The sequence below is a fragment of the Molossus molossus genome, unplaced genomic scaffold (genome assembly GCF_014108415.1).
Source record: "Molossus molossus isolate mMolMol1 unplaced genomic scaffold, mMolMol1.p scaffold_m16_p_14, whole genome shotgun sequence".
Taxonomy (NCBI): domain Eukaryota; kingdom Metazoa; phylum Chordata; class Mammalia; order Chiroptera; family Molossidae; genus Molossus; species Molossus molossus.
This window is the reverse complement of record NW_023425349.1, coordinates 20,367,378-20,388,700: the sequence shown is the minus strand read 5'-3', so window position 1 is coordinate 20,388,700 and position 21,323 is coordinate 20,367,378. Positions and strand designations below refer to the sequence as shown.

The 21,323-nt window shown below is 38.4% G+C and overlaps 2 protein-coding genes across 6 annotated transcripts in view; one reads left to right on the top strand and one right to left on the bottom strand.

Moving 5' to 3' along the window:
* Positions 1-18,455, bottom strand: part of PTBP3 (polypyrimidine tract binding protein 3) — a 103,666-nt gene extending 85,211 nt beyond the window's left edge. For 2 of the 4 annotated variants that reach the window (XM_036261811.1, XM_036261810.1), the window contains exon 1: positions 18,265-18,455. The gene's annotated coding sequence lies outside the window, so the exon portion shown is untranslated. Of the gene's footprint in view, positions 1-7,027; positions 7,283-15,200; positions 15,218-18,264 lie in introns of those variants that run through there. The other 2 variants (XM_036261807.1, XM_036261812.1) reach the window with 2 other exon arrangements.
* Positions 18,456-18,720: 265 nt separating this feature from the next.
* The window catches only part of KIAA1958 (KIAA1958 ortholog), a 232,443-nt gene continuing 229,840 nt past the window's right edge, over positions 18,721-21,323 (top strand). Inside the window, exons 1-2 of one of the 2 annotated variants that reach the window (XM_036261805.1) lie at positions 18,721-18,808; positions 19,499-19,637. The gene's annotated coding sequence lies outside the window, so the exon portion shown is untranslated. Of the gene's footprint in view, positions 18,809-19,498; positions 19,638-21,323 lie in introns of those variants that run through there. The other variant, XM_036261804.1, reaches the window with a different exon arrangement.

Sequence of the window (21,323 nt, the reverse complement as noted above, 5' to 3'; positions counted from 1 at the left end):
GTGTGCTACACAAAATAGTATTATCCAGTGGAGGTTAAATCTGTCATAATTTACCTAGAGACACCTTTAACCTTTGACATAGTAATCCCACACCTGGACTCTCTCACAGATACACCTGCATAAATGACCTATGTCCATGATTATTCATAAGAAACTTTATTACAGCACAATATTGGAAATAACGAGTCCATAAATACAGGACCTAATGAATAACTTCTATATCCACAAAATATTTTGCAGCTGTTAAATGGGGGCCTGCCAGTGTATCTCAGTGGTTGAGATACCAGTTCGATTTCTGGTTAGGGTATAGGGCACATGCCCAGGTTGTGGGCCTAATCCCCAGTGGGAAGCATTCATGAGGTGGCCAATCATTGTCCTCTCTCACAGATGTTTCTATCTCTCCCTCTTCCTTCATCTCTCTCTAAAATCAACAAAGGAAAAAAAAATTAGAATGGGGACATTTTGATGAAGATTCCCTATCTTTTGGTGACAAAAATCCAAGTGTAGACCATTGTAAATATGCTGCTTTTTGTATTAGAAGAGGAAGAAAAAATATGTATATTGGCCTTTACTTGCATTAAAGAATAAACTAATATAATTGTTACCTTTGGGGAATAACACCAGGGATTAAAGTTCTCTATATACACATAAATTTATTTTTTGTTGAATTACTTCTGTTCTTTTAACTTTTATTTATCAAATACACATACTATAACAAATTAATATTACACAGGAGTTTATATGATAAAAGCAAATCTCTCCATTCATATACCAATCTTTAAACAATCTGTTATTCTAATGGTTGTCCCCAGACATGCTTATACCACTACTTAATATGCTTATACCACTACTTAAGAGTTACCAACTTTAAAAGTAAACTGACCTCCTCAATGTGAAAACTTTAAAATTTATCTCTCCTCTTTTTTCTATCCTCTGTTTGAAATATATGCTAATTTTAATTCTTACATAAGTATTTTTGATCTTTAAATATTATACTTGTAATTTAGTGCTTATTTTGTCAATATGACATTTCTTGATTCTGCATTTTGAAAAACGAAGCTATTAGTGCTAGTAATCTGTTCTCTCCTTCTGTCTCTCCCTCTGCCAGGTTCACTTTTATTTTTTTATAGTTAATTACATTCTGCCCTGCAACAACAGCATTCTTTGTCCATTCATGTCCTGTCCAAAGGTTGACTCAAAGTCAGAAATTAATAAATAACATTTACATTTTTATCACTATGTAAGGAAATGTAACCCTGGTATACTTTACTTTTTACTCTGTGGTCCAATGTCATAACCTTAGGACCATTTGAAAATGACTGTTCCTAGAATCAAGATCAAATGGATTGTTGATTACATTCTATCAATTTCTTTTTTTAAATGTTTTTATTGATGCTTAGAGAGAGAGATAAACATCAATGTGAAAGAGAACACTGACCTGTGGCCTCTCGTACGCACCCCAATTGGAGATCGAACCCACATGCTGGGCACATGCCCTGACAGGGAATCAAACTGGGACCTTTCAGTGCATGGGCCAATGCTCAACAGAGCCACACCAGACAGGGCTACACTCGACCAATTTCTTAACATCATGCCATGTTCTAATTTAGTGCATAGTTAGACAACGATTTTTTTTGTTTTCCATGAGATTTTTAAATGCCTTTCTTTATTTTCCTCACACTATTGTCCTTTATTGTATCATCAAATTTCCCTCAAAATGTTCATGACAGCATTCATTCTATCTAGTCTCTATTTTTCTTCCCAAGATCTCCTTCCTAAAACTCTCTCCTCTTGTGTCAATCTAGAATACTTTCTAGGCCTTCTGAACAGCTGTTAACTTGAGTCTTCTTTTCACAATTCTTCTGCATTGGCTCAACTTTTTCTTTAATTTCTGTCTTCCTTGTCCTTAGTTTACTATCATTTTGTGGGAGTGCATCCTTAAATAACTACCTAAATGATGAAAAACAGAAGGTAAACATTCTAGGGTGAGGCACGTCTAAAAATTCTATCTTCATAATTAATCATTTGACTTAGTAAAAATTCTGTCAACTACCATCTGCGTGAGCTTGGAAGCAGATTTAATCCCCAGAAGATGCAACATCTACCAACACCTTGATAGCAGCCTTGTAAGAGTCCCAGAGCCAGAGACCCAGCTACGCCAAGCCCAGATTCCTGACCCACAGAAAAAGTGAGATCTTAATAATAACAAATGTTGTTTTAGGCTGTTAACAAAACAACCCAAGTCAAGAAAAACAAGTTAAACCCAACATAAAAAGAAGGAAGGAAATAAAGAGCGAAACTGATGAAACAGAAGAGTCAACCAATACAGAAAATAAAACCAAAAACTGGGTTCTTAAAAAAGATCAGTGAAAATGTACAGCTAACAAAGACTGACTGCTTTCCTTTAAGGCAAGAATGAGGGATGCTATGTTCTCTATCAGGATTATAGTGGAGGTCTTAAATTTTACATTAAGGCAAGAAATAAAGTAAAAGTCATTCAGCAAACTGAAACAATATTCACAGATGATGTGATCATGCACGTAAAAAATCTCTACAGAATTTTAAAAACGAATAACATAGCAATGTCCTAAGTTACAAAGTCAATATGTAAAGTATTTTATATATTGACAAGAAAAAATATCATTTATAGTAGCAAAGAAAAATAGGATACATTTAAAATACACATGCACTATATAGTTTGATTTTGGGTGGTGGGCACATAATGCGATAAACAGATCTTGTATCATGGAAATGTATACCTGAAACTTATATAATTCTATTAACCAATGTCACCCCAATAAAATTTTTAAAAATAAAAATATAATTTAAAAATATACATTCAAAACCTATACACTAAAAATTACAAAATAGCATTAGAAGAAATTAGAGAGACCTAAAATATTGAGATATTCTATTTCATAGAAGACTCAATTTGGCTGAAATGTCAATTTCCCCCTAAATGACCTCTATATTCCAGTCATTATCCAGAGGAGCTTATTTTAAATTTTTAAATGAAATTCAAATGACTTAGCATAGTTGAAACAATTTTGATAAAGAAAAACAAAGTTGAAGGACCTACAGTATATTTGATTTTTAAAAATATTATAAACCCACTGTTATAAAGACAGTGTAATATTAACATAAGAATAAACAAAGAGATCAACGGATAAGAACACAATGTATAGAAACAGACCCACTCACATATCGTGAATTGATTTTCAAATAATCCTGCCAAACTAAATGAATGGCCATCTGGAAACGTGATTCTCCACCTCTATCACAGTCCATATACAAAAATAAACCTAAGAAAAGGTGGCTGGTTTGACAGCGATTAGAGCATCAACCCGCAGACTTAAGGTCGAGGGTTCAATCCCCGGCCCTGGACTAGGCGTGGAGACAACCAATGGATATATCTTTCTCTCTCTCTCCCACTCCCTCCCTCCTTTCCAATCTAAAAAAAAAAAAAAGTCAATAGAAAAATATACTTGGGCCCTGGCCAGTTTGGCTCAGTGGTTGGAGCATAAGCCTGCAGATCACAGAGTCCTGGGTTCAGTTCCCGCTAGGGGCACATACCAAGAAAAAGAAAAAGAAAATATACTTGGGTGAGGATTTACAAACAGAAAAATATATATAAAAGCTAAAGTACAAGGCTTCTTAAAGAAAATAAAAGAGTATGTTCATATACTTTGGCTAAGAAGATTTCTTAGAAAAGACATAGAAAGCCATACAAAAAATATATATATATATGTCAAAGTCAAATTCTTTTACTTATCAAAAGACAACATTATGAACACAAAAGTCACAGACCAAGAGAAAATATTCACAACTGTACATATATCTAAAAAAGGACTTATACTCTGGCCAGTGTGGCTCAGTTGGCTGAGCGGAATCCCATGCACCAAAAGGTCACTGGTTTGATTCAGGGCACACACATGCCCAGGTTTCAGGCTCAATCCCCAGTAGGACGTATGCATGAGGCAGCCTATCAATGTTTCTCCACCCCACCCCCCGACCTTTCCTCTCCCTTCCTGTCCATCTAAAAAATCAATATAAACATTTTTGTAAAGGACTTATATTCTGAATATATAAAGGATCCTTACAACTCAATAATAAAGATAACATAAACCGGGACTTTCGGTCAAGATGACGGAGTAGGTAAACGTGGTATCACGTCCTCCCACAACCACATCAAAGTTACAACTAAACTACAGAACAACCATCATTCAAAACCGCCTGAAATCATCCTGAATGGAAGTCCTACAACTACAGAATTAAAGTAGCAGCCACATCCAGACTGGAGGGGCGGAGGGGCGGAGGGGCGGAGGGGCGGAGGGGCGGAGGGGCGGAGGGGCGGAGGGGCGGAGGGGCGGAGGGGCGGAGGGGCGGAGGGGCGGAGGGGCGGAGGGGCGGAGGGGCGGAGGGGCGGAGGGCAGGTGGCCAGACAGGCTGGTCCCACACCCACATGTGGCAGATAAAAATCAAGAGGATACCTCAGCTGGGAAGGTCCTTCCTGAGGACTGAGGGGGTCCCCGTCCCACACCAGGTGCCCCGCTCAGGGTTCCAGTGCCAGGAAGAGAATCCCCATAACTTCTGGCTGGAAAAACCAGCGGGAACTGAGGCCCAGGGAAGCCGACGCGGCTGGAGCCCCAGGCAGCTCCTTAAAGGGCCCGTGCACAGACTTATCGGACTCTCTCCCTCTAAGCTTGGAGGGGAGGCCGCTGGAGGGGCACCAGAGACATACAGGGAAGAACTGAGCTGTTTGGCACTGGAGCAAGGGCTGGAGAGGGGGCTTTCTCCAGGACAAACGTGCTGTCAGAGGCCTTTGTTCTTTGGTGAGCCCTTCCCTGGGGCAGCAGACAGCCGCCATATCTGGGACTCCAGCAACCAGGCTCACACTGGTAGCCCCGCCCTGGTGACTCCCTGAGGCCCCGCCCCACCCCACCCCACCCCACCCCACCCAACTTTCAGGTCCACCCAAGCTTCACCATAGGATTGGCCTGTCTTGGACCCTGCTTCCGGATTTTTCCTAAATTCTTTCAAACGAGCAGCATCTGGTCTCAGCTAGCCCCATACCGCTCGTTAAGTAATACACAGAAACAAACACAGGGAGGCAGCCAAAATGAGGAGACAAAGAAACAGGTCCCAAATGAAGGAACAGAACAAAACCCCAAGAAAAGAACTAAGTGAAATGGAGATAAGCAACCTAACAGATGCTGAGTTCAAAATACTGCTTATAAGGATGCTCAATGAACTTAGTGAGGGCCTCAAGAGCATAAAAAAAAACCAGTCAGAAATTATGGATGCACAGTCAGAAATGAAGGAGGCATTAACTGAAATAAAGAATAATTTACACAGCTTCAATACTAGAGTATGTAAATCCAAGAAGCAAACCAACTAAGTGAAATGGAGATAAGCAACCTAACAGATGCTGAGTTCAAAATACTGCTTATAAGGATGCTCAATGAACTTAGTGAGGGCCTCAAGAGCATAAAAAAGGACCAGTCAGAAATTATGGATGCACAGTCAGAAATGAAGGAGGCATTAACTGAAATAAAGAATAATTTACACAGCTTCAATACTAGAGTATGTAAATCCAAGAAGCAAACCATCGATTTGGAATATAAGGAAGCAAAAAACGCCCAATCAGAACAGCAAAAGAGAGAGAACAAGAAATTGAAAACCTGTTTGAGACAATAATGGCAGAAAACTTTCCTAACTTGGTGAAGGAAACAGACATAGAAGTCCAGGAAGCACAGAGAGTCTCAAACAAGATGAACCCCAAGAGGACCACATCAAGACACATCATCATCAAAATGCAAAAGGTTCAAGACAAAGAGAGAATCTTAAAAGCAGCAAGAGAAAGGCAGCTAGTCACCTACAAGGGAGTTCCCATTAGGCTGTCAGCTGATTTCTCAAAAGAAACTTTGCAGGCCAGAAGGGAGTGGCAAGAAATATTCAGAGTGATGAAAACCAAGAACCTACAACCAAGATTATTCTATCCTGCAAAGCTGTCATTTAGAATCGATGGCCATATAAAGACTTTCCCAGACAAGAAAAAGTTAAAGGAGTTCACCACCAAACCGTTATTATATGAAATGATGAAGGGTCTTTTTGAAGAAAAAGATAAAATATATGAACAAACAAAATGGCAATACATATCTATCAATAATGGAATCTACAAACAAAATGAACAGGTAGAATAGAAACATTTTCATAGATACAGAGAACATTTTGTTGGTTGCCAGATGGAAGGGGGGTTGGGGAAATGGGTGAGGTGAAGAGATTAAGAAGTACAAATTCATTGCTAGACTGACAAACCTCAAAGGGAAAGGGGTTGGGGGGGTGGGAAGAAATAAACCAAAGAACTTATATGCATAACCAATGGACACAGACAATCGTGTGGGAAAAGGAGGGAGGGGGCGGGAGTGGGTCGATGGGGGAAAAATGTGGAACATCTGTAATACATTTTACATTCAACAATAAAGATTTAATAAAAAAATAAAAAAAAGATAACATAAACCCTATTTCGAAGACCAGCTAAGACTGCCAGGTCAGGTCCGGCTGGTCTGGCTCAGTGGTTGAGTGTCGACCCATGCAGCAAGAGGTTGCGGGTTCCATTTCCAGTCAGAACACGTGCCCAGGTTGTAGGCCAAATCCCCAGTGGGGGGCATGCAGGAGGCAGCCAATCGATGTTCTCTCTCATTGATGTTTCTTTCTCTCTCCCTGTCTGTTCCTCTCTCTCTAAAAATCAATTAAGAAAACAAAAACAAAAATAAAATAAAAAGAAAAATAAGACTGCCAGGTCAGTTAAATGAGCTTGAAAGTTGTTACTTGTATCCTTACAAAAGAAAAACACCGAACAAACTAAAAAATTACTATTCTAGGATCCAGAGAATGAAAGTCATAGAGCAAATTCATTCTCCCTTTTAAATTGCCTAATTATATATACAAATCAAAGTTGATTTCAGTTCATGTTGTGTTCTTTTCCCTATTGCAATAGTTATTACTAATTAAAATCTGTCCTTACCCTCTTAACTAGTGTCTGGCTTTATCTTTGATACCACCATATCACAGGTCTCCAGTATAATAGCAACGGATTACAGCTGAAAAGAGCTGCAAGGTTCAGACTCTATATAAGAAGGGAGAAAGATAAAAGCACAATACATGAATTTGAAATCTCTGACACCTACAGCTACAGCAAGCATTAAACACACAGCCCAACTCCTAGCCAGATTAACATAAACCTGCACACTAAAGGCCTTTTGCCTCAGTTCTTATTTGTTGATACATCATTGAGGGTTTCAACAAAAACTACAAGGCATGTTAAAAGGCAAGAATAAACATAGACTAAAGAGATAAAACAAGCATCAGAACCAGACTTAAATAAGACACAGACTTTGGAATTATCAGACTGGTTTATAACCATGATCATCAATATGTTAATGAATGTAATAGAAAAGGTAGATGTTTAACATTTAAAGATGGGTTATGTAAGCAGAGGGATGAAAAATCTAAATAACAATAAAAAGGGTATGTTAGAGATAAAATAAACACTATAATAAACCTCAGCATATTATTCAAACTTCAGAAAACTAAAGACAGAGAGAAAAATCTTGACAAAAACAGCTTACCTATAGAGGAATATAACATCTTACCTAAAGAGGAATATAGATAAGAATTATAAATGTTTCTTTCTCATCAGAAACCATACAAGCAGGAAGAAAATGGAGTAAAATATTTAAAGTTAATGTTAAGGGAGAAAAAAACAGTCCACTCACCTAGAATTCTATATAAAAAGTATACTTCAAAAGTAAAGGAGAAAAAAAAAGAAACATAAAAAAAAAAAAAGGAATAAAGAGTTTCTCAGACAAAAACCATGAGAATTTATTGTCAGTAGACCCATTCTGCAAGAAATGTTTAAAAAAGATTTTTCTTTGGGAAGTAGCAAAATTATATAAATAAAAAACTGGATCTACTTAAGAAAAGAAAGATGGTTGGAAAGAAATAAATGAAGGTAAAATAAAATATTTTATACTTATTTTTAGGTGATCTAAAAGATAACTTTAGCCCTGGGTGGTTTGGTTCAGCAGTTTGAGCCTCAGCTGGTAGACCAAAGAGTTGCTGGTTCGATTTCCAGTCAGGGGCATGTACCTCGGTTGTGGGTTTGATCCCTGGCCCCGGTCTTGGTCGGGGTCATGGTGGAGGCAACCAATTGATGTCTCTCTCTTATACCGATATTTCTCTTCCTCTTTCTCTGTCCCTCCCTCCCAATCTAAAAAAAAAAGGAAAAGTATCCTCAGGTAAGGATTTAAAAAAAAATAACAACTTATACTTAATGTAATAATAGTAACAACGTATTGGGTGATTACTGCATATGATTAAATTAAATGAAGAATAACAATGTCATAAAGGACAAGGAGAAATTGGGAATGCTCTATTTACCTACACTGTACATAAAGCAATATAGTGTTATTTCTCAAAAGTGGATTTAAATGAGTTGTAACTGTACACTGCAACCACTAAAATGTACGGGACAATCACTAAAAAATGTTTAAAGGAAGTATAATTAATATGCTGAGAGAATAAACAAAAATCATATAAAATATTCAATTAAAACCAGAGAAGGCAAAAAAAAGAGAGGAAGATGACAAAAACAAAGAAAAGTCAAGAAATAGAAAAGTTATGTAAAAGGTAAATAGTAATCCAACTGAATTAATCATCCCCTGAAGTGTGAATGGTCTACATATACTAACTAAAAGACAGATTGTCTGGAAGGATTAAAAAGAGCTAATGCCCGGGCGGTGTGGCTCAGTGGTTGGGCATCGACCCATGCACCAAGAAGTTGCTGGTTTGATTCCCGGTCAGGGCACATGCCTAGGTTGTGGGCCCGATCCCCAGTGGGGGGCTGTGTAGGAGGCAGCTAACTGATGTTCTCTCTCATGGATGTTTCTCTCTCTCCCCACCCCCTCTCTAATATCAATAAAGAAAAAAAGGAGAAATAAAAACGAAAAAAGACCTAACTATATATATGTTGTACACAGGAAACCTATTTTAAAAAAATAGTTAAAAGACTTACCAACATTCACAAAATATGGTAAGTGAATGGCTAATAATCACATGAAAAGGTACAAGCACATGAAAGGGTATGAATCACCACCAGTCATCAGGCAAATGCAAATTCTAGTTAAATCCACTAGAATGGCTAAAGTAAAGACTGGCAATATCAAGAATGAGCAAGGATGTGAGGCAACCTGAACTCTATACAAAGCTGGTTAGAATGTAAAGTGGTACATTTTGCAGAACAGTTTGACATTTTCTTAACATACCTAGATTCAATTCTACTCTTAAGCATGGTGTACAATGAAACATACATCTACCCAAAGGCACACACAAATGTTTATAAGTAGCTTTAATACTAAGAGTTAAAATCTGGTAAGAACCCAAAAGGCCTCTGGGACAACTTCAACCGTGCCAACATTCGCATCTTGGGGGTGCCATAAGAAGAGAACAAGAAACTGAAAACCTGTTTGAGACAATAATGGCAGAAAACTTTCCTAACTTGGTGAAGGAAACAGACATACAAGTCCAGGAAGCACAGAGAGTCCCAAACAAGATGAACCCCAAGAGGCCCACACCAACACACATCATCATCAAAATGCAAAAGGTTCAAGACAAAGAGAGAATCTTAAAAGCAGCAAGAGAAAGGCAGCTAGTCACCTACAAGGGAGTTCCCATTAGGCTGTCAGCTGATTTCTCAAAAGAAACTTTGCAGGCCAGAAGGGAGTGGCAAGAAATATTCAGAGTGATGAAAACCAAGAACCTATAACCAAGAACCTACAACCAAGATTACTCTATCCTGCAAAGCTGTCATTTAGAATCGATGGACATATAAAAACTTTCCCAGACAAGAAAAAATTAAAGGAGTTCATCATTACCAAACCGTTATTATATGAAATGATGAAGGGTCTTTTTGAAGAAAAAGATAAAATATATGAACAAACAAAATGGCAATGAATACATATCTATCAACAATGAGATCTACAAACAAAATGAACAAGTAGAACCGAAACATTCTCATAGATATAGAGAACATTTTGTTGGTTGCCAGATGGGAGGGGGGTTGGGGGAATGGGTGAAAAAGGTGAAGGAATTAAGAAGTACAAAGTGGTTGCTAGACTGACAAACCTCAAAGGGAAGGGGTGTTGGAGAGTAGGAAGAAATAAACCAAAGAACTTATATGCATACACGCATACCCAATGGACACAGACAACAGTGTGGGAAAAGGCAGGAGGTGGTGAGAATGGGAAGGAGGGGGTCTATGGGGGGGATAAATGAGGAACATCTGTAATACATTCAACAATAAAGATAAAAAAATAAAAATAAAATAAAATAAAATAAAATAAAAATCATTTTGCTGAGTACAAGAAGCCATACATCAAAAAGCACATACTACAAACATGCATACATGAAGTATGAACACAGCAGGTCCTTCAACAATATTGTTTCATTCAACACTGTTTCATTGTAACATTGATGAGGAAAAAAAGTAAGACTCCCAGCAATGGACACTGTCTGTGTGGAGTTTGCACATTCTCCCTGTGTGTTCTGCCCATGTCCATGTGGGTTTTCTCTCCCAGCATTCCAGTTGCCTCCCACACTCCAAAGCTATGCAGGTGAGGCAAACTGGTGTGTCCACACTGTCCCAGTCTAAGTGAGAGTGGGTACATGATGCACCCTTCGCTGGAAGGGGGCTCTGTCCAGTGTTGGTTCCTGCCTTGAACCCTAAACTGCCAGGATAGGCTTCAGCCATCTAAAACACTGGACTGAAACAAGAAAGCTGAAAAATAATTATCTTATTTGCTTTTATTAATCTTTCTTAAGTGTACGTTTAGCTCAGATTTATTTCAATGCCTAATATTAGAAGTGTTTTAGGTCTTTATTTATAAGTTTGGTGATGTTTCTATGATCAGAAATATGCCATAGGAACTTAACTCTTGTTTACATAAATTAGTCTATGGTAAAATTTGTTTTATTATATGTCATTTTTCTTAAAGTTAGTTTCCAAGAACCTATAGATGACATTTACTGAGGACTTACTGTATTTTATTCCATTTATATAAAGTTCAGAAATAGGCAAAATTAATCTATGGTGATAGAAATCAGAATAGTTGCCTACACTGAATCTGGAAAAAGGAAACAAGAAACTTTTTGGAGTGATGCTATGTCTTCATTGGAGAGCAGGAAGCACAGGTGGATACATTTGTCAAAATTTATGCTGTACCCGTAAAACCTGTGCATTTCACTCTATGTAAATTATACTCAGTTTAAGAGTAAAAAGGTTTCCAGCAAAGGCCTTCTGTATCTTCTATAGTTTCAGCATAGCAGTGGGCAAACTTTTTCTATAAGGGTCCAAAAAATATTTTAGGCTTTGTGGCCATATGGTCTCTGTTACAGCTACTCATCTCTGTCACTGAATAGTAAAAGGAGCCATACACTAAGAAAGTGAATGAGCATGGCTGTATTCCAATAAAACTATTTACAAAACAGGTGGCAAGTTGGATTTGGTTTATAGGCTGCACTTTGCTAACCCCTGGTCAAGCAAATAGAAAATCAATCTTCAAAATTACTTAAATATGCTGTATTGTTCTTTACTATATAGTGACGGGCGTAATTATTAGAAGCCAATTATAGCCCTTCTTACACATCTGAGTTTTCCTATACTAATCAACTCACTTAAAATAACCCAGAAAAATATTAAAGCATGTTTAATATGGAAGATCATCATTTAAAAAATAATTTGTTTTAATACCTACTATATTATTTTGAAAACAATAACCAGGAGTGTGAGATATTTGAATTTAAGATAAACTAGCTGATAGTAATTAAAGTATAAGTAGGAAAGTGAAAATACACATAGGTACACACACATAAAGGGATGTTACCCACACTGCTGACACTTTGATTTATCTGGTATAATAAAAGTTCTTGAAACATGCCCAGTATTACTCATAATCTGCTGGATGGTTCTCCATTTAAAATAATTTTGAAAATAAGAATAGCAATTACTTTTCACTGTTTCAAAAATCATTTCAAAATATAACACAGTAGGAAATAAGTATTTCATGAGAAATACCAAAACCTACCTACCTACCTTCCTTCCTTTTCTTTTTTTGCCTAATTTAAACAAGGCTCAAAAATTGATAGCCTGAACATACCACAAAATACCTAGGGTATACAAGTAGGTATAAGTAAATCTTAAACATGCTATGGCCCTAAACTGACTGAAAGTGTTTACCTGTCTTCAAGAAAATTCCAACCTAATAAAACAAATTTAATTTTTTCTCACACGGTATATACCCAATAGAAGAAACACTAGCAAAATTAGAAGGTTTGGGTTCCAACATCATTTTGCTACCTAATTAGCTGTGTGACAATCTGGCATTCATTCATTCATTCATTCTTTCATTCATCAGGTATTTTGGAGAGCTTATTATGTGCCAAACACTGGGAACAAAGTAGTAAAGAAAATATAAAGAATCCATGTCCTCTTGATACATTCTAGCACATCACTTAATCTCTAAAAAAAATTCAGTTTTCTTTCTCTAAAATAATAGGCTTCATATTTAAGGCTATTTTCAGTTCCTTAAAAAAGAAATCCATATGTATTCCTTTTCTGACCCTAGGAAAACAACTTATGGAACATAACCTGAAATGCACTCTTGGCACTGGCTAAAACAGTATGTTGTGTCATCATATTCAAACAGCAAATAGAGGGAGATAAGTAACTGATATATATATATATATTTTTTTATCCTCACCCGAGGACATTTTTCCATATTTTGTTCAGATAGAGTGGGAGGGAGAGCGAGGGAGGGAGGGAGAGGGAGAGGGAGAAGGAGAGGGAGAAGGAGAGGGAGAGGGAGAGGGAGAGGGAGAGGGAGAGAAACATCGACATGAAAGGGACACATCAAGTGGTTGCCACCCGCATGACGGACCAACCAGGGCGGGGGACAAACTGCAACCGAGGTATGTGCCCTTAGCGGGAACTGAATCCATGTCTCTCTGGACTGCAGGCCGATGCTCTAACCGCTGAGACAAACCGGCCAGGGCAGTAACTGATATTTTTAAAGGACTTATTTAAATTCACTAATTGTGGTTTATATAATCTAGATAAAATATGAGTGTTATTAGCCTATGACGTGGTAACTAAACTTCCTCAGTGGGATCCAAAGAAGCAAAATATCTTATGAGAAATCTCTCCATATAATGAATAATTTTATACATATTTCTTAAATATTTTATTTAATACTATAAAAACAGATTGCCAGCCCTGGCCGGTTTGGTTCAGCGGTTAGAGCGTCCACCTGCGGTCCGGAGAGACCCGGGTTCAGTTCCCGCTAAGGGCACGTACCTCGGTTGCAGTTTGTCCCCGGCCCTGGTTGGTCATGCGGGTGGCAGCCACTCGATGTGTCCCTTTCACATCGATGTTTCCCTCTCTCTTCCTCTCTCTCCCTCCCACTCTATCTGTACAAAAAATGGAAAAATGTCCTCGGGTGAGGATAAAAAAACAAAAACAAAAACAGATTGCCAAATGAATGAACTAATCAACTTATCTTTTCTTCAGAGTAGGATCTGATCTTTGTTTTTTAAATGCCTGCTGCAAAAATCCAAATTGTGTATTCAAATCCAGTTCCTGTGCATAACATTTTTATTTTTCTTTTATCATCAAAATATATTTTTCTCCACAAGAAAACAGGCATGACAATTCTTCAAGCATAATTCCTCAACTACAAAATGGTGAGTTCTTCAAGAGTCTCATGTATTCATTTTTGCCCAGATAAACTAACTCTAGAATCATAAATTACATTTCTGACAAGACCAAAACAACATTCACTTTAAATATTCTTTCCTGCAGTTTCTAATCTCTGAGTATCATTCTCAAATGATAAAATGACTTAAATATACCAGAAAAAAACAAAACAAAACAAAACCCCCAAATCCCACCAAAAGAGGCTCCTCCAATTTATTTTCAAAACATAAAACATGTTCAAAATTTGCCAAAGCAAGATAACTCCACCAACTTTGAAAGATAGTATAAGTAGCAGTTCCCAATTGTAATCTTGGACATATACTGTTAATCTCAAATGCTGTATGCTGTACTGATGCTTATTTTTTAAGGAGTTTTAAAATTATATGACCACCACCAACAGACCCAATAAATGTAAATGCGGAAGTGTGGAAACTGCTAGAGAGGGAAATGATAGACAAAAAGTGGTGTAACAATTTTACATAAAATACACAAAATAAAACCATGAATTATTTCTTTCTATTTTCTCCAGTGATCTGAACTGTAAGTGGCTTCTAGAATTAAGTTCTCAACTCAGCTATACCAAATAGCAAACTATTAAAGGAAAGTTTAAAACTCTCATTTATAATTTAAAAGCCTCATATTGATGACCACTGTTTACTTGATTTATACTTTAGAATCCAATAAATGAGAAGACTTTGATAAAACTAAAATGACTTATAAGTTAGAAAATCATTACTGTAAAATATTAACTATCCAGCTCTCCTGCTGTTCTGTTCACCTTTTAGACAGAACCTTCATCACTGGCAGGTAGGTATAATGGGGGGGCGAGGGGGTAGGCTCTGGAACCAGGAGGACATGAGTTTGAACTCTGGTGCACCACACTTGAATACAATTTTCTGAACCTATTTTTTCATCTCTAAAATGGGGATATTAATACCTACTTAAAAAAACTTATAATAATTAGTGAAAATACATGTAAAGCAGCTGGCACATAGTAGAAATTGAAGAAACTTCAGCTGCTGTTAAAATTTTATTACTTACAAGAACATCCAAGAAAACATAAAAAAGGACATGATAGTAAAATAAATCAGAACCTAGCTTACATTTAACTGCTGAAACAAAACAAGTGAAAAGACTATGATAGTTCAAGGGAAACTTTGGGCTAAACTTTTTGTTCACATTTTAAATACACCAGATCAACATTATAACCCCTCTTAATAAATATGTAAAAGTAGCTACAGGAGCACTTAGTTTGGAGCTAAATGAAAAGATTATTATCACACAGTAAAACATATAATTTTATAAACAAGTGAGATGATTTTACCATTGGAAAAAAATGCCAAAACTAAGATTTAAAAATGCTTATGAAAGGATAGTAAAAGATTCCTACCTTTAAACCGACTGCTATAAGATCTGTAACAACACTGTATGGAAAAAGTAAAAAGAGAAAATGGAAAACAAAGTTAGAGAACAAGTTTTTAAAAGACAGATAATAAGATTAAAGAAAAAAAAGAAAAAGCATTATAATAATAAATAATAAAAATAAGAATGTGATGAGTTGTGAAATGTTAATACAAAGAAAAGTGATGGGATAGCTAGCAAAAGCAGAATGTAAAAGCAAAGCTTCAATAGAAATGTAAGAAACAACTAATTAATCAAATTCTCTTTTAGTATTTGGAAAAGTATAGTTGTGCTTCAATAAAATGATGTTTATCCATTTACTTCTTTTTAACAAATCCAAACCAAAACCTAAAATCACCAAAGTTCATTCTCTTAAATCACTGGTACAAATGATCCTGTTAAAAATTTTTAAATTAAAGAAAACCAGTGAGTGGATTTACAGAAATAGTAGGTATTCTGCAAATTTGCATATAGCACCCAAAAGAGCTCACTAAAATACAGCTAAGATAATCTCTCAGAACCCATCAAATTTCAGACATCAAAATTTTCAAATATTGGCTTTTTAAATCAGTTCTACCACATCAAAATTGTATTGGAGGATCATTTTGTAAATTATATAATTGTCTAACCACTATGCTGTACACCTGAGACAAATATAAAAATTTTTTAAATAATAATAGTTAATTTATTTTAAAATTAAGCTTATATTTAAATAAAAGTTAACTATGGAAAAAAACTGCTTAAATATAAATTATCTTAGGACGAAATGAACACATGAACACACACACACACACACAATTGGGATTTGAGGAGGAACTAGAAAGATACGTTTGATTCGTGGTTTGTTGTTTTTTGATATTCAAAATAATGAAAAAGGACCTTTTTCAGGCTGTGGGGAAATGTAGAAATTTAATTAGCCCCTTGAAAGCCAAAATTCACTGTGTTCAAAACCATATTCCTTAACACCAAAGTGTAAAAAACCCTATAAAGTTCTGCTGAACGAAAATCCATCTCTTCTAACTCCAAAGAAACTGTCTTCAATTCAGTTTGTCTACATAGCTCCTAAAAGAAAACTGTAACTAAATCCTATGTATTGTTAACCAATAATATCATCATTACTTAATAAAAGTAAACGCATTTATGACGCTGGACTATTTAATGATGCAAATTTAATTGTTTTAAACAATAACCACATAGACTTATTTTTCCTTATAGACTTTTGAAATGTAAAAACCATCTGTCTAAAATTTAAATGTGAAAAATAACTGGTTTGTGCATAAAAAATAAGGTTGTGCATTATGCTGTAGTATTGGTCCTGCTGCAGAGTAAATCATACACCTACTTGAACTCTCAAATGAACTTACCTTCCAGTACCTTATTGCCCCACATATTTAAATCATTAAACTCATTCTTAGTTCTAAAGCCACATATAGAACAGAGAGTTAACTTCTTAAAACATTCTCCAAAATATTAAGTTTACAGTTCTTGTTGTCCAAGAGTTTAATAGCCAAGATGCATAACCCAAGAGTCCTCTATATTATCACTATACATTTTCCAGTACAAAAAGCTAACCTGTTTCCATAACTCAAGTCAAACTGTCCTACAATTCATTCCACATAATTAAATACCAATTTCACAGCCTTCCTAACTAAAATAAGTGGCATAATTACACAAAATAGAAAAATTCTGCACACATTTAAGGTGTAATTGAATAAGGTGATGTAAAATGAGTTTTCAACAAAGCACTCAGAGAAGCTTCAATTAAACACTAGTTTCAATTAAATAAAAAATACTTTAAATAACATCCAGCCACAAATGAAATGTAAAACTGAACTTTGTCTAATGTCTGTAGCAGTGTACAACATGCACTCAAATGAATTGATCCCAGACTTAAGATTATGATACTAGGATAAATGAAATATAATGAAGGCAAAAATTGTTAAGATTCCATCGTCCCTACAACAGCATGACAATTATTGACTATATGGCAACATGTACACGGCTTTTACTGTTCAAGCAAGTTCTACATGTTCTATGACCGAGGAGTTTACAGAAATCCTGTCATCAAAATAAACAAAACCTCGAATGCCTAATGGAAATAAATAAGTGGATTTGCAGGTTTTCATAGAGCTGGAAATATTTAAAACTCTTGATGCTACATATACTACGACCTTAAATTGATTCACGAATATCTTAATCCAGTTGTTTCCTTAAATATTAATATCTGTCAGGTCCTATCCCATACCACTGGGTCCTCAAGAGAAACATTTATATTGGTAATTCTAAATCTTTTTACTTTAATCACAGACCTCATTAACTTTTAGAGCGTTTACAGGCTCCCCGGAAATTGCACTTACACAATATTTTGCATACATGGCAGGGAATTCACTTAGTTTCGGGGGGAGGAGGTGTCCAAGTGCAGACGCCTGGTATAGAATCGCTAACACAGCTCAGAGCACAAGTCCGGGGACCTCCGCCGGTTTCCCCCAACGCGGAGACCCGGCGTGGGGCCCTGGCTTCGGGACCCGGTCGCCGCCCAGACGTGTACCGACGCGTGCACTCGCCGTCCGCCGCTCCGCGGCCACTCGCCTCCCGGCCTGGGGAAGCTCCAGCGCTCGCCCCACCTCACCGGTAAACAGCAACTCCCCAAGCGGGAGGACGCCCGCCCGGAGCGCCGCCTCCGCCTCCCCCAGCGCCGCGCACCATTTTCAGAGAGGAAGTGTGGAGAGGCCGGGCAGGGCTCCCCGACCCTCGGCGCGGAGGGCGGCCCCAGCCCCCGGCGGCGACACCGGGCTTTCCTCCACTTCCCGGTGTGTGGGGCGGATATTACGGGGGCGCCCCGTGGGGGAAGGCGAGGCTGCGGCGCACCGCCCCTCCGCAATTCGAGCTCCCCTAGGAGGCGCCCGGAAGCCCCGCCGTCGGGCTCAGCCAGGGCCGCTCCTCCGGCCGCCGGCGCCGCGCCCAGCTCCCCGGCCTCGGCACGTCCGGACCAGAGCCGAAAGGAAGCGGGACAAGCGCAGCCCGGCGCAGCCGCCGCGCCGCTGAGCACTTACCCATCCATGGCCCAGACGGAGGAGCGCACAGTGCGGAGACTGACGGGCTCACCGCGAGCAGAGGGAGGCGGCAGCAGGGCGGCTCCGGAGGACAGGCAAGCGGTGCCTGTCCACAACCCCAGCGGGTCGGAGGTGGAAGGAGAGTGGGAAACAGGGGCGGAAACCAGGGACGCTCCCGCCACCGCCGCGCCCCCGCCTTCCCCACCCCGCAAGCGCGTCCCCGCCTCGCCTCACCCCGCCCCTTAGCGTCGACGCCCTCCCTTGGCCACGCCCTCGGCCAGCCTCCGGCTCGGCTCCAGGGCGCCCTCTTCCGGAGGGCTTCCTAAGACCGCCTCCCTCCTCTCATCCCGGTGCGCGCGTGCGCGCCGCCTGCCGTCTCCCTCCGGCGTCCACGGGAGCGCGCGCCTTGTGCTTCCCGCTTCGCCGCCCCGCCCTCCTGCCTGCGGGCTCAGGCGGCCTTGGGGCTTCTCCGCCCAGGACCGCCTGGCTTGGATACCTCCCTCTACCGGCAGGAAAAGCGTTGGAGCCCGACGCCGGAGAGTAGGTAAGAATGTCCCGCGAGAACCCCCCAACCGCGGCGTTAATTGCCCTGGCTGGGCGAGGCTGTCGGTGGCTCGGCCTCCAAGCACAGAGGCCAGGCGTGGGGCTGTCGTCCTCCGAGATTCGGGTGCTCGGGACCCCAGCCGGGGACAGCTCCAGCCAGTACTGGACCCACCCGTTGCCCGCTGGGAGTCGACTCTGGGACCCGCACTGGCCCGATAGGTGTGGTTGTGATTAAGATGAATGAGATTCAAGAGACTGCCCGAATTTGAGAACATTTGATTTTTTGTACAATTTTAGTCTCCGGGAGCTTTTCCGCCCGATAGTCTGGAACTGAATTTATATGAAACATTCATTGCACAGTTTGGAAAGGTCCACCCAAAGCCAGCATTTTATAAAGTTCTACGCTTTTCTCCATTAAAAAAACACACACACACAAAAACCTATAAGGGAGTGATTCCCGTTTTTCAGATAAAAATTTAGACACGAATATAGTGATTTGCCTATATTCACAGACAATAGAGCCTTTCCTCTAGTTTGAGCAAAGCTATATACATATATGTATATGTATATATATAATTTTTAATATATATAATTTTATGTAAAAAAGCGACTTGCCACTGTTGGCAACTCGCTTGTTTTTTCCCCTTATATTTTGTTTAGTTCTTAATTTGAATGACTTTTCAATTCACAGATCACCAAAACGTGAGCCACTAAACGCTATCCTGGACCAAATTCTTAACCTCCTAAATAGAAGGAAAGAAAGGGCTGCTCCCTCTCTGCTTCCTCATTTGGAAAGCAAGTAACAAGACGCTTAAGTAACAAGTAACAAGGTATCATCTATCCTTGCTAATATGCTGCTTTTAAATAATTGTGTGCTACTAAAAATATTTAAACTGTCTATTCATCCATCATTCTGTCAGTATTTACTGAGTATTTACTGTGTGTCAAGCACTGCAGGGGTACCCAAGAAAATCAGGTTCCAGCCTTTATGGTTGAATGGATTCTGTGATTCAGTTTATTTATAATTTATTTATTGGCCAAAACCAATTTTCAAATATCTCAGGTACCTTTAAAGTACTATATCTGATCTCAATCCCTTTTTCTAATAGGTCAAATATACTTTGTTTTGTATGTTAAATCCAAATATTAAGTTGCAGTTGTAAACATTGCTACTCTGCCTTGCCAGATAGTAAAAATATCAGCAAGATAAGTAACTGATTTAGTCTTGCTGTTGTTGTTTGGGGAGATATTCTGTTGATTAAATTTCCTTATTTTTTACACAAAAAATATAATTATACGTGCCCATTGTGAAGAATTCAAACTATTAAATATTAAAAAGTTATGATTAGCCTGGCCAGTGTGGCTCAGCGGTTGAGTGTCAACCCATGCACCAAGAGGTCACTGGTTCGATTCCTGGTCAGAGCACATCCCCAGGTTGTGGGCCTGATCTCCAGTGGGGGGTGTGCAGGAGGCGGCCAGTTAATGTTCTCTCTCATTGATGTTTTTATCTTTCCCTCCCTCTCTCTCTAAAATTAATAAAGAAAAAATATTTTAAAATAAATAAATAAAATAAAAAGTTATAAATATATTTTTCACAAACCACCCCCTGCCAATGATATCCAGTGTAACAATTCTCTATGCATCCTTCTAAACCCTCACCATTTTTTATTTGCTTCTTTCACTTGATAATTTTGGAGATTTTTTTTTTCATGTTAGTACTTTTCATCTACTTAATTCTTTTTAATATTGCATAGTATATTTTATAATTTCATGTACCATAATTTAACATGTTATAAAATAGTGGAAATTTTCACTGTTTCTAATTATTTAAAGTAACTAACAACATTGTAAAGGACATCATGTGTGTATGAACATCTTTGCACACATATGATTGTATATGAGGACTAGATTCCAAGAAGCAGAATTGCAGAACAAAGAGTATAAGCATTTTCAAATCTGATAAATATTGCCAAAATGATCCCCACAAGGCTGTACCAATTTACACTTTATTTAAAAACCAAAAAAAAAAAAAAAGGCTTTCTCTTAGCCCTACTCCTTAAGATAGCTAACAAATTTCAGTATTAAAAAAATTAATGTGGCCCTGGCCAGTGTGGCTTAGTTGGTTGAGCATCAACCCATGTGCCAACGGGTCACTTTGATTCCTGGTCAGGGCACATGCGGTTTCGGGCTCAATCCCCAGTAGGAGGTGTGCAGGAGATGGCCAATCCATGTTTCTTTCTCACATAGAATTTTCTGTCTTCATCTCCCTTCCTGTCTCTCTAAAAAATCAATAAAAACATATTTAAAAAAATAAAAATAAATGTGAAATTTATCTCAAATCATTATCCATATTATTAACATTGTTGACCGCTCATGAATTAACTCGTGTTTTCATACCCAAACGTAGCTGACCTCTTACAAGTTAACTCGTGTTTACACTTGCGGTTAGCTATTTCAATTTTTGAAACTCAGGGTAATATAGGATTATTGCATTTGTGACTCTTCGCCCTGAGGGT